This window comes from Vicia villosa, linkage group LG6 (assembly GCF_029867415.1).
Source record: "Vicia villosa cultivar HV-30 ecotype Madison, WI linkage group LG6, Vvil1.0, whole genome shotgun sequence".
In the NCBI taxonomy this organism is placed as follows: Eukaryota; Viridiplantae; Streptophyta; class Magnoliopsida; order Fabales; family Fabaceae; genus Vicia; species Vicia villosa.
Window position 1 is genome coordinate 135,584,316 of NC_081185.1, and position 15,096 is coordinate 135,599,411.

The 15,096-nt window shown below is 34.5% G+C and overlaps 1 non-coding gene across 1 annotated transcript; it reads right to left on the minus strand.

Moving 5' to 3' along the window:
* Window positions 1-14,704: 14,704 nt before the first annotated feature.
* Window positions 14,705-14,787, minus strand: TRNAL-UAA (transfer RNA leucine (anticodon UAA)). Its single transcript has one exon. It is a non-coding gene; the product is annotated as a tRNA-Leu (tRNA).
* Between the last annotated feature and the right edge of the window lie 309 nt (window positions 14,788-15,096).

Consider the following 15,096-nt stretch of genomic DNA (forward strand, 5'->3'; position numbering starts at 1 on the left):
ATGATAAATTAGGGTTAATGTTTATTAAAACCTAATTCTAAATTAATTATGAAAATAAACCTAATTAGTTAATTATGTACAAATTAAAACTAATTAAATTAATCTAAAGGTCTAATTGATTTGATTAATAAACCTAATTATTAGTTAAATCCTAATGACTAAATTAATTAGAAAATTATGTCAAAAATTAAATAAATTAAACCTAAAATCTAATTGTTTTTGTATTTTTATGATTAAGTGATTAAACTAATTAAATTAAATATCCTAATCCTAATTTAATTAAAATAATGAAATTAATTAGAAAAAAGTTAATTAATTAATTAAACCCTAATCCTAATTTTGTGATATTATTAGTTTTTGATTAGTGAGAAAAATTATTAAAGGGAGAAAAAGAAAATTAATAGGAAAAACAAAAAAAAAAACAAATGGAAAAAAAGAAAGAAAACAGGTGCTGGGATTCCATGTGGATGGCTTCAGAGGACTCATTGTGAGGTGTGTTTCTAGGCCTTCAGATCAGGTTCTATGGAGATCCAATGGTAATGCTGGGAGGGCTCACCATGTGCACGCGTTGACGGCGGTTTGGGGGGGTGCAAGCTTCAAGAGTGACTTGGAACGATTCCTGAAGGCCTCAGGATGATGAATGAACACATGGTTTTGCTTGGAACTTGCTGGAAAAAGTTTTATATCGTGCCCTAGTTTTTGAGAAAAGTTTGAAGCTTTGAAACCCCATTCACTTGGCCCTTTTTCGTACCCTAAGCATCTGATGTTGTTGTGTATATATAGAGGAACAAATTAGGGCTATTGGTGGACTTGGATACCAAGTGATTGGAGAGATAAGAAATTTAAATGAAAATTTTATGATTCTTTCTTTTTTTTTGGGATGATATATCTTCTTAACATGCACCAACGAAATTATGGACTTCAAGGGGAATTCTTTGGGTCTCCATGTGTTTATAAACAAGGCCGTGCAATTTAATCCATTTATTTTGCATTTAATTTAATTTATTTAACTTTTAATTGAATAAAATCCAAATAAATAAAAATAACGGTAAAAAAAATACGGAGATAGATTTATAGGTCCTTATTTAGGTTATGGATATGTTTGAAGTTCAAAACTTAAGCCCAATAGTCAAGAAACTCAAAATTGCTCAATTGAAGTTTCATGCATTTCTCAAAAATTGCCCAACTTGTGCCATTCATAACTTGGTCAATTTTTATCATATGAAAGTGATATTGGGCTTTTTGGAAACCTTGAGATGTCTACTACAACCTCATGGTGGTCCTTTTTCCATTTGGAGATTTTTCCTTCATGTAAATTGCTTTGACAAAAGATGTATCTTTGTTGACTTTCAAGATGACCTGTAATGTTTTGACCCATATCTTTCAAATGAAGCATTTTTGGCCTTGCCCTTTGTGTGGCAAAGTTATAGAGAATTGAAATTCCTTCAAAATGAGCTTTGGTTGGGAAATTTATGATTAAGCATGTGAAAGTTATGCCTAGTCAAAGTTCAGTTGACTTTGTTTAAGAAAACCCTAATTTAGTAACTTTGACTTTTGATGATTTTTAAGATGAGGAATGCTAGCGACACTCTCTTTTCAACACTTTCTCTAACACTCACTTTATTATTGATTAAAGTATGTGTGGGTCCCTCACTTTGGAAATGGATCCCGCATAAAGTAGTTGGACCCACACATGTTTCAACCAATAAGAAAGTGAGTGTTAGAGAGAGTGTTGAAAAGAGAGTGTTGCTAGCATTTCTCTTTTTAAGATTTTCTTGATGAATCATGATCGAACCTTTTTGGTTGGTCCATATAGATTTCTTCTTCTAAGTTATAGTTTCCAAAAAATATTTTAACATCCATTTGGTATACTACTAAGTTATAAATAGAAGCAATTGAAATCAATATCCTAATGAATGTAATTCTAGTGACCAGAGAAAAAGTATTGAAGAAAAATATATTTTCTCTCTGCCTAAAACCTTTGGCTACAAGGCAAGCCTTGTATTTATTAACGGTTTCATCAGGTTTTATTTTCTTTTTAAAAACTCATTTACAACCGATTGGTTTGCAACCAGGAGGCAAGTTTACTAAATGTCAGGTCCTGTTAGATTCAAGATGATCTATCTCATCGTCATTAGCTTCTTGCGAACAAACAACATCCAGAGATGATAAGGCTTCTTGAAGATTTGTTAGATCTTCATATACTATATGTGTCACATAAACGGGATCAAGTCTTTAACAAATTTTACTCTTTTACTTCGTCCAAATTTTGTTTCTATTTTGTTGTTGCTTTCGGTGCTTCTTATCACAGGAATGTGATTCAATTCAGTGCCCTCGCCCACTATTTTTCGATTTGAAAAAAAATTATCTTCATAGAATTCAACATCATTTGATTCTACGATCACTTTAGAATTATGGTCATAAAACCTATATGCCTTACTGTTTGCTACATACATAATAAGTACATATTCATAGGCTCTACTATCGAGTTTAACTCGCTTCAGATCCGAAATCATGACATAATCCATAAATGTAACACCCCGTAATTTCATGAATTAATTTAGTCAAGTTAAATTAATTATTCGGAAATTATTTAATTATTCAGTAAATAAAATTGGATTTTTGGGAAGAATTACGGGAATTATTGTTATTGGGCCATGACGTAGTTAGTAAAAAGGGAGGTGCCAATGGAGAGGCCTTACTAACTAATTATCCTATTTTTTTTATAAAATAGTGAAATGATGAAAATAAAGGAAAATGGGGAAAAGAGAAGGTTAGAGGCAAAAAGGAACAGAAGTCTGAGGACTGAAGAGTACGTGAAAGAGAGAAGAGCCAAAGGAGAAGAAGACCTTCGAAGATTTGACTCTGAGGTAAGGGGTGATTACTCTAATTATATGGTATTATAATTTTGATGATGTTAGGATTGAATTAAGGGATTAGAATCTCTATTTGGGATGTTAGGTTTTGTGAAATACCAACACTGACATGTATGATTTGATGAATTGACTGCAATTGATGATGTAGTATTGTTACATGATGTTATGGTATGTGGTTTGTGCATTAGAATCATGTATTTGGAGGATTTTGATGTTATTGATGATCAATTTCGTAATGATATAAGTTGGTATGTGTTTGGGATGCATAAAAGCCTTAAAAATCATGTTTTTCAGCTACTGGGTCCGTGGGAACCGGTTCCCATGTGGGAGGAACCGGGTTCCAGTGTTTTTAAACGTTAAAAATGAAATTTTTGGGTCCAGGAACCGGTTCCCATGTGGGACGAACCGGGTTCCAGTACAAATTCCAGCAGCACGTTTTGAAAACTGTTCTAACTTTAAAAGCTTCTAATTTTCAAACCGTAAGTCCGTTTTATATGCCGTTTTGGACGTTGTTCCTTAAATTGAATGCTTTACCATATGAAATAAAGAAAACAATAATAACTTGATTTTATTTTGAAAAGTATCGTTTTCTTCAAATGTGGTTTATTCTTGTTTTGCATAGTTGATGAGGTACAATGAATTGTTGTTTGCATAATTGAATATGTGCAATGATGTGTGTTGTTATAATGTGATTGATTTTGCTTGTTATGCAAATGGATGTTGTTCGTGGTAAATATGGTTATCATGTGTTTTGATGAATGATGATGCAGATGGATGTTATTCATGGTAAATGTTGTTATCATGTGTTTTGATGAATGATGATGATTGATTTGTTTTGAATGATGCATGATACATGTACATACTTGTTATGACGTTATTGGTAAGATGTGATAAAGCGATGTTAAGCATCGGATTGATGATGATATAAGTATGTGACATGTGTGCATTCATTCATAAATCATTTGCATTGGAAGGCTGATTCCCATTGTGCGGAGATTAGCAGGTAGTCATCGTGTGCCCATGTGGGGTGTGAGCGATGAGGCAGTAGTCGTGTGCCCATGTGGGGTGTGAGCGACTAAAGGGCAGTATCAAAGAGAGAAGTCCTGTGAATGTGATTCACGAATTTTGGTACCACATGCATAAGAGTCTGCATGGTCTTTGTATAAATTGTGACATGTCAGGATGAAATCCGGTGTTATGATTGTGTGGTGTTATTGGTGCATATTTTTGACTTATGCTTGTGATTGGTATGAATTGATAAATCTGAATATGCTAAGTAGGGTGGATAATTGCTTATGAAATTCTATATCTGATGATTTATAATGCTATTTAATTATGATGTAGTCTCACTCTTACTTTGATGATTTCAGATTGAAGTAGCGGTTTAAGCGATCGGTGAGGATGACTCGTAGAGTTTATCCGGTTATGTGGAGTCGTGTCGGTCATGCTCTGATCTTGTAACACTGGGGGTCGATAGTCTTAGAGTTACTTGATATACATTGTTGTCATTATTGGTTATGGATTATGTATTGTTGATTTGTTTAGATATGTTTCTTAACATTGTTAAAATGAGTTTCCGCTGTGCTAAACACATGTTTTGATAATTAGTTTAATTCTAATAAAGCATGACAAACGATTTGGTATTTTATTCATTTTATTAATTGTAACATCCTTGTTGTATAATTACTCTGATCTTTATTATATTTTTCGCGGGGGTTTTTAGAAGGGTGTTACAATAGTAGTATCAGAGCAGGTCGGTCCGTCCGGCCAAATGTCGAGTCAGTTGAGTTGCACGACAGTTGAATACTGTCGGCATATTATTCCTTAGTATGCGACATGTGAGTGGATCACTGTCAGTACTTGGTTGTTTGTTGCGGAAGTTGGTTTGAAACAAGTGGGGGAGAAGCTTCGCTTCTCGGTTATGTTTCAGTTGTAAGATGATTGATTCAGTAGGCTGTTGTTGGCAACAGCGCAAGCGTCGTTGGAGTGTTGTTTTCCGAATCGAAGGTGACTTGAAATTAAGACTTGATTGGTAATTAAGTTGGAATATCTTGAAGGAAGATGATTAGAGGTAATTGATGATTATTTGTAGGAGAGGGAAATCAAGAAGTTGCAATGCATCAGCTCTGCTGAGGGGCTGCAAAGTTGTCAGTTGAGTAGACTTGCATCTCGGAAGAGGTTCAGCTGCAAGTTTGCAAGGAGGATTGCAGTCGTAATGTTTCAGAAATCGCACTTCGGCGATGGGATGTGTTGCTCAAGTTATAAGAATGTTTGGAAGCGAAGAGACATGATAAGGAGCTGTTTAGAATGTGATTGATTTGAAGATGATGAGTTTTAGAACGGAATTTCCGTAAGAAAAACGCAGGAAAGTTGTTGATTCGTTATGAAACTTCGAAAATTCATAACTGGAGTTCTAGACATCCGATTTGAGTTCCGTTTGAAGCGTCGGAAAGCTAAAGAGATGAAATTTGTTATAAAAATGGTTGCAGCAGCTGTAACATATTTAATTGTGACAGGATGATGTTGGAAAGATGTGAAGTTGCGGTTACGCGTGCTCTTAGAACTAGACTTGTTTGTTGGTACGGCACGGGATGTCAGTGTCAGAGTTGAACGGATTGAAGGAATAATTAAAAGGTTAGTTGAGAAGCAATTTTAGGAATTAAGTGTGCCATTTGAGGAGTTTTGGAAATATCATTTAAGGTGTCGCTGCATGGCGTCAGTGTTGCAATTTCGGACAACGATTGGAAAATTCATATCTTGAGATCCGAGTGTCTGATTTAAGTGCCGTTTGGGGCATTGCGAAGCTGACTTAATAACCATGATATATGTTTTTATTTGATGTTTAAAACTTGTTTGAAATGTGTTCCCATTATAAAAACAGAGGCGTGGGAATTTTGGGTTGTTGGGAACCGGTTCCCAAATAGAGACAACCCGGTTCCCCATAGTAAAAATCAGAGACGAGTTGTGGGAAGCAGCCAGGAACCGGTTCCTGTGTGGGAGGAGCCGGGTTCTACTGTGTGTTTTTGGAGGATTGTTTTACTTTAAAAACCCATAACTTTTGATCCTATGAGGAGATATTCTGAAGTCGGTTAAGGAAGCGTGAAACTTGTTAAATAGGAATGCCTACTACCGAGATTGTTTGAAAAAAAAATTTGAGTAGAATAAGTTGTTGAGGATTAAGTTGATGAGGTGTCCGGTAATAAAGATGATTTGAGTACCGATGGATTTTAGTGAAGAATGAATTAGTAGAAAAGGTGAAATAAGTTTTAGTACGGTTGAAGTCGTATTTATGATGCCAAGGCAACGACATGTATAGAAGAAGAATTGTAGAGGATTTCTTACACCTATTGGTGTGAGGAAGATTTTGTTGAGATTCCGAGTGGAATGATGCTTGGACGCGAAAGATGTCTTGGGATTTAGAGTGAAACCAGGAGTATGAATGTTGTTGCGGTCTTTTGCTAAGATGAGGATTTTGATTTGGAACAGATAAATAGTAAGGTACGAGTATATTAGTGATTATGAAGTTGGAAGTACTTAACAGGTGTGTGATGCTAAGTGGCCATGAAGCAGATTATGTAAAATGTTTGGATGTTGGTATCCCGCTGACAAGATCCAATGAAAAGGAAGTGTGCGAGTTGTAAAGACTCAGAGTGAACTATTGGACTATGACGATGTTAATGAGTTTGAGTGCAAACTCGGAAAAGGACACTATTATGTAGTAACGATGGTTTATGCTTAAATATGGTTGTCGGCTATCTATTGACAAATTGAGGACTTGATCACCCTTAATCTCTTGTTGATAGTAGACGAAATCATATAGATAGGATGAGCTTGTTTGTTACCTTAATGGTTTAGGATATGATGGACACTAAGCCGTGAGAATAATCACTCACCATGTTGTGTGAATTTACGAAGAAGTGAATACGAAAGAGTGCAATATATATTGGATGATGATTTAAGACGGGTAATCAGAGTCGCGCAACGAAAGTGTGATGTGGATTAGTGTGCGAGTACTACTCGTGGGCAGTGAGGAATTAATAAGCCGGGAGCCTACGTAGAGAACATGAATTGATCTATATGTTAGATTTAGAATCTAGTGGGTGCAAGGATGTCGTGCTAGAGAATTAGGACTCTTGTGAATAATTGCTGAGATGATGAGTATGTTATTATGGATGTACTTAGTTAACGAGTATGTATTCAGCGAAGCTAAGGTGATGAGTTGATACTATATGATGCTACGATAATCTTATGATGTGGTAAGGTGTTATTGTAGATTCCAAATGTAATGAGGAATTATACTCTATGAAGGACCAAGTTGATTTAATTCTTAGAGAAGAGCGGGACTCAGTTTGAGCTATTTTGTAAGCAATGGTATATTAAGGATGATGAGTGTGATTATAATTACTGGTGTGTACTCGTTCTGATGGTTAGAATGTTTAAATAGAGGGAGTAAATCAGGACTTTGTTTTGAGTGTGAGTAAGTATTGCTAAGTGGTAGATTAGTACCATGTATGATAAAGAAGGATTCTTGAACGAATGAGTAAAGAGAGTCGAAATTGGATAAAACTGAGAAATCTAATTGGTAATGATGATTGTAATGAGTAATTAAAATAGTGCAGCAAAAGCGGAATATAACGTGTTGGATAGTTGCTGGTATGACTTGAGAGGAGTCAGATGGTTGAAATTCAATGGTATAGGAATGTTATTATCGAGCTCTTGAAGGAAGCAGTTGGTAAAAAGTGTAAGTGTTATTTCATCGCTCAGATGGAAAAGTGTGTCTAAGGTTGGTACGTTCGGTAGATGGAATGCTTTACAGCAGTGTTGATCGGGTGTGGTCATACCATGGTTGTGTAATTAGATTACTCAGTTATTGGGCGTATTGTATGGATCGCACCCGACGTTTCATTGTTGTTAAACTTTTGGAGATATAGCGAGTGGTATACCTTGGGATGGTCAAACGCGACGTAAGAGCTGAGATTAAATGCATGAGGCATGCTTATGTTGGTTATGTTAGATGAATTTTGAGGTTCGACTAAGAAAGTGTTAACTGAGAACGGGAGAGTCAGATGAAGGACTCCTATCTGGAACTTTTCACTTGGAGTATGTTTTCGAGGACGAAAACTCTTTTAGTGGGGGAGAGTTGTAACACCCCGTAATTTCATGAATTAATTTAATCAAGTTAAATTAATTATTCGGAAATTATTTAATTATTCAGTAAATAAAATTGGATTTTTGGGAAGAATTACGGGAATTATTGTTATTGGGCCATGACGTAGTTAGTAAAAAGGGAGGTGCCAATGGAGAGGCCTTACTAACTAATTATCCTATTTCTTTTATAAAATAGTGAAATGATGAAAATAAAGGAAAATGGGGAAAAGAGAAGGTTAGAGGCAACAAGGAACAGAAGTCTGAGGACTGAAGAGTACGTGAAAGAGAGAAGAGCCAAAGGAGAAGAAGACCTTCGAAGATTCGACTCTGAGGTAAGGGGTGATTACTCTAATTATATGGTATTATAATTTTGATGATGTTAGGATTGAATTAAGGGATTAGAATCTCTATTTGGGATGTTAGGTTTTGTGAAATACCAACACTGACATGTATGATTTGATGAACTGACTGCAATTGATGATGTAGTATTGTTACATGATGTTATGGTATGTGGTTTGTGCATTAGAATCATGTATTTGGAGGATTTTGATGTTATTGATGATCAATTTCGTAATGATATAAGTTGGTATGTGTTTGGGATGCATAAAAGCCTTAAAAATCATGTTTTTCAGCTACTGGGTCCGTGGGAACCGGTTCCCATGTGGGAGGAACCGGGTTCCAGTGTTTTTAAACGTTAAAAATGACATTTTTGGGTCCAGGAACCGGTTCCCATGTGGGACGAACCGGGTTCCAGTACAAATTCCAGCAGCACGTTTTGAAAACTGTTCTAACTTTAAAAGCTTCTAATTTTCAAACCGTAAGTCCGTTTTATATGCCGTTTTGGACGTTGTTCCTTAAATTGAATGCTTTACCATATGAAATAAAGAAAACAATAATAACTTGATTTTATTTTGAAAAGTATCGTTTTCTTCAAATGTGATTTATTCTTGTTTTGCATAGTTGATGAGGTACAATGAATTGTTGTTTGCATAATTGAATATGTGCAATGATGTGTGTTGTTATAATGTGATTGCTTTTGCTTGTTATGCAAATGGATGTTGTTCGTGGTAAATATGGTTATCATGTGTTTTGATGAATGATGATGCAGATGGATGTTATTCATGGTAAATGTTGTTATCATGTGTTTTGATGAATGATGATGATTGATTTGTTTTGAATGATGCATGATACATGTACATACTTGTTATGACGTTATTGGTAAGATGTGATAAAGCGATGCTAAGCATCGGATTGATGATGATATAAGTATGTGACATGTGTGTATTCATTCATAAATCATTTGCATTGGAAGGCTGATTCTCATTGTGCGGAGATTAGCAGGCAGTCATCGTGTGCCCATGTGGGGTGTGAGCGATGAGGCAGTAGTCGTGTGCCCATGTGGGGTGTGAGCGACTAAAGGGCAGTATCAAAGAGAGAAGTCCTGTGAATGTGATTCACGAATTTTGGTACCACATGCATAAGAGTCTGCATGGTCTTTGTATAAATTGTGACATGTCAGGATGAAATCCGGTGTTATGATTATGTGGTGTTATTGGTGCATATTTTTGACTTATGCTTGTGATTGGTATGAATTGATAAATCTGAATATGCTAAGTAGGGTGGATAATTGCTTATGAAATTCTATATCTGATGATTTATAATGCTATTTAATTATGATGTAGTCTCACTCTTACTTTGATGATTTCAGATTGAAGTAGCGGTTTAAGCGATCGGTGAGGATGACTCGTAGAGTTTATCCGGTTATGTGGAGTCGTGTCGGTCATGCTCTGATCTTGTAACACTGGGGGTCGATAGTCTTAGAGTTACTTGATATACATCGTTGTCATTATTGGTTATGGATTATGTATTGTTGATTTGTTTAGATATGTTTCTTAACATTGTTAAAATGAGTTTCCGCTGTGCTAAACACATGTTTTGATAATTAGTTTAATTCTAATAAAGCATGACAAACGACTTGGTATTTTATTCATTTTATTAGTTGTAACATCCTTGTTGTATAATTACTCTGATCTTTATTATATTTTTCGCGGGGGTTTTTAGAAGGGTGTTACAATAAACACTAAGTTCTAAAATAAGATAAGTTTGGTTGTATTTTCTTCAATATCTCATAAGAAGAGATCTTAGTTTTAGACCCGAAACTTATATTCAAGACATAGCAAACAATCAATAAGATTTCCCTCCACCAATAAGACGCAACACCATAATTCAATATAATAGCAACGACTAGTTTAGTAAGAGTTATATTCTTTCTTTATGCTTTTCCATCATTTCATGAGAATATGGTGCGGTGATTTCATGTACAATTCCATATTTATAAAATTCATAAATATAATAGAACCATACTCAGTTCCCCTATCGTTATGAAACATTTCAATTTTCTTATTAAATTGATTTTCAATTTTATTTATAAAAGTATTAAACATATCAAACATTTAACTTTCATTCATACTAAATTTATTTTCAATTTCAATAATAAAAATATTAAACATATCAATTTCATTAAAAAAATTATCATTCTTAGTAATGGCATACAAAATTACTCCAATGGACAGACTAAATCTTACCTTATTTAGAAAAAAAACAGAAACAAGTATGCATGACATCCTTCAAGATTAAAGTCTTCTTAAAGGTGGACTTCAGCTCCACTTCTTCAATACCTACACCATTAGTGGTGTGTGGAACTTCCAACAACACTTTCTTGTTTTCAGTATTTATATATGTTTTGAACATTTCACGGTCATAACATACACGACGAGAGAAGCCATTGCCAATCCACCAACCATCCGATCCACCAATCATGTTGATTTCAATGATCATAGCAATAAATTGTTCACCAGTCAGGTTAACCTGTGCATTATGGGCAACACCAGATTTAGGCATGCTCTTACATTTCTTAGCCATATCACCTAGCTTTCCATAATTGAAATAGGAAAAATTATAGTGTCATCTCTTTGAGGTGGTGGTTGTTGCCTAACAATTAAAGCAATTAGGGATCTTGAAGGGTTCTCATTCTTAATTACGTTCACGGTATTGCGGTTCTAATTCTTTAGTGGTTTTCCAAATGACTTTAGAACCACACTAAGTTTCTTTTTATTGTTTAAAACAACAACAAAAATTTCTTTTTGATTTTATCTTTCTGATTATTCTTAAATTCAAAGGAGAATAATGAGACTCACAAATTTTTTTGCTTTGTGGCAAAGCAAAATTTTTAAAATCGTTAAAATTAGGGGGTAGTTTGTCAATAATAAAAACAATTTGACTTTTTCATCTAAAGACATACCTTCAGTGATGATCTCATGAGTATTACTTTGAAGTTCATGACACTAAACATCTATGGACCTTTCATCTACCATTTGATAATTTGAGTGTAGATTAATATCATATTTCTTTGCTCCATCCTCTTCAGTATCATACTTCTTTTTCAAAACTTTGCAAACTTATTGTGGAGTAACACATCTACTTTAATAATTATACAGATCACATGTGAGTCCATTTATAATTTGATATTTGTAGAGATAATCATTCTCATTCCATAAGGAAATTTATTTCCTCAGTTATAAATCTTACCGTTAGTTTGCCCGACTGGTCCATGCGGAACAACAAGAATTTCTTTGGCCATAATGTTGACAACCTTTTTTAAGGTTAAGAAAAATCATAATTTTTGTTGCCATCGACTCAAGTAACTTCCCTCAAACTTGAATGGTTTGTCAGAGACAACAGCCATAGAAGTACCAATAATTTTTCAGTAGCCATGATAGTTTGAAACCGTCTTTAAATTGTTATTTTAAGATTTTGAAAATTTCCACTAAAGGAATTATCGGGTCGAGTCTGAACTAGGTTGCTCTCTTTAAGATGTTTCACGACACTGCCTGAAATTGTGTAAGGGAGACCATCAACTATGACGCCTATGACAAAACTAGTTGAATATGGTATAAACATCACTAGTAGTATCTATTATAAAGATCAATCGTAATAATTTCTCAAGGAGATTCAAATAATTTTCCAAAGAGAATTCAAGAATTATCGTTTGACCACTCAGAATAATTTCTCACATAAGAAGAATTTTGGTTTAACGCTTCTTACTTGTCAACCTCACATTCTTTCACCTCTAGTTTAGTTTGCAATGTAAATAATATGTTGCAAATTAAACTAGAGGTGAAAGAAGGGGTTGAAGAACTAGGAGCATTAAAACAAGTTCTAACAATTAAAGAGCAAAATGCAGATAAGGAGCTGGAGAATTCTTGTCTAGCATTATACGTGTAACTTGTTCTTCTAATATAACTTAGTTTGTCACATTATAATGTTCTAGACCAGACTGAAAGGTTATGTTTAGTGTGTATTGGTGAAATAAGGATTCCATATAATTTATAATAAATAAGTGTATATGTTGTGGTAGGTAGTGCGCTACTTGAAATATAATCACGGTTGCGCTCGCGTGGTGGAAAACATCATACATACAATCATCCACTACCTCACAACAGTTGGTAATCTGTTGTGGTATCCACTTTCTAACTGTTGTGGTATCCCTTTTCTGTAGTAGTGTTAGGGGGAATTGTTCTTACCTAGGCCAACCTCCAGGATAACGTCGGTCCAATGAAATATTGGCCCATACTAAATACATCTCAATGTACACGCTGACCCTTGTGGACTTTTGAATAAGATATCACAAGGAAATATGGATTAGGAGATATGGGTGTAAGGACTCAAAAACATATTAAGTTTCCATAGGGATATACCTAATCAAGGTGTTGAATGAAGGTCGTTAAATAACATAACAAGTAATACCATGACACATGCCCTAAGAAGTTAGGTTCTAAATCCTTAAAACCTAAAATACACCTGTAAAAAAAGGATAAACGTCGTGATCAATGTATACAATTTTTAAATTTTAAAATATTCCTATTTTCCTTATTCATTTACCGACTTAGAAGTCGGATTGTTTCTAGGTACCACCCCCATGACATCGTCTAAAACCCCAATGGAAAACATGTTATTAGAATCCACTATTTCATCAAATTTAAATCTATTATCAAGATTCATTAGATTCAAAATGCATTAGTATTTAACAACATATGAACATCAATATCTAAAGATTTAAAAGTGTCCAACTGTGTCCATATTTCTTCTTCAATAAGTTCACGTTCTTCCATATTTAATTTCTTCCAAAACATATGAATATTATCCAATTGAAGAATATTACCTTCTACCTAAAAATTTGCAAGTTTTCAAGCACACGGGATACCACGAGTTGTTTTAATATATTATCCATATGCTACATTATAAGACATACTTTCTTCACTCGTTCAAACCTCTTATTGGCACAAATTATGTCAATCATGCATAAAAATGATTATTATGCCGATAGTCAATGTTGATGATGTTTCTCAAAAATAAACCTTTGATGATATCCTGTTGCATATTAAACATGGTGTTCACTCAATCCCAAATCTTACAGATATCTCATCTATTATTTTGTAAGATGTTTTATAGTCTTCAAAGAATAGACTTAACTCTAAAATAATTATAAATATTATTTAAATAATTTTTATTTACATAATAAATTTAGATATGTTTAAAAAATTACCTATTTTTTGTTGTGTTTCATAAAAGTTATGGCATATGCCATAGTTTATAATTTCATTCACAATAATTCATGGTCTTTTCCTTATTGGTTATTCATGACCCAACCTTGTCTTATATGTAAAATAAAAGAATGTATCATTATTCTCACTTCCGAAGAGCATTGTGTTTGGAGCCACTCTATCTATGGAGATTTTTCTTTTATAAATATTTGTACTGGTCAAAAAGTACAGAAGTGTGCGTTACCTCTACAAGGGCAAGGGTACTCAAAGGTTTTAGTAGGTTTATAACAACCAGTTGTGGTTAGGAGTTGTCCACGACGACAAAAAGTCCTTTATGATGGTTTTAGAGGACATGCTCATGTGAGGTGAGAGGCTATGTATCTTCGTTTGGTGCTTAGGTATATAAGTGTATGAGCTATGGTGTCTATGGGTTAAGTTAGGATCTGTATGAGTTAAGATATGATCTTTTCTCCCGTTAAGGGAGAAGTATTTATAGAGGCCTTTGGGCCTATGGTTTCCTTGGGAAGGATCACCACCTCCTCAATCAATGATGGACCGTTGAATCTTTATTTCTTAGAGAGACGTGGTCCAACTTCTGACCCCGACATCTCTTTGTCCAAGAAATGTCTTTTCCCACGTTTTCCCATATCTAGGCGAGATGGATGCATTTAGGAGGTGATACCTCCCTAAGGGCAACATAAGAGTCGTCGTCTTTCCTAGGAGCGAAACATCTCCCGCCCTTTACCAAGTATTTTACAAATATAACGCTACAATAGTCATTTAGGAGGTGATACCTCCCTAAGGGCGACATAAGAGTCGTTGTCTTTTCTAGGAGCGAAACATCTCCCGCCCTTTACCAAGTATTTTACAAATATAACGCTACAATAGTCATTTAGGAGGTGATACCTCCCTAAGGGCGACATAAGAGTCGTTGTCTTTTCTAGGAGCGGAACATCTTCTGCCCTTGCCAAGTATTATACAAATATTGTGACTCTTAATCTACTTGTAATTCACACCTAAAAAAAAGCAAGGAGAAGAAAGATGATTATATAAAACAAAATATGAGAAATGAAAAAATGCTGGCTGTGGGGTTCGAACCCACGCGCACTTATGTGCAGAAGATCTTAAGTCTTCCCCCTTAACCTCTCGGGCAAACCAGCTTGTTGTTTAAGTTTTAAATATTACATGAACCCTTTTGATGACAGTAAACATTTTTCTTTCAAATGCTCAATTTCTTTGCAAATTGGAAATTGATTATCAAATATTCTTATAAATTCCTTACACCTCACTTCCATGCCTAATATTATTTTCATAATGAATAAAAACTAGAGCTTGCAACTTAAGTCTTTAGTACTGTCACCAATTACTAATATTATTTGGTATATTTGATTTTTTAGGAACAAGATGTGGTCCGATTATGATTAAAGTAATCTAGAAATTATGCTAGACCAAATCAAACAATATTTTCT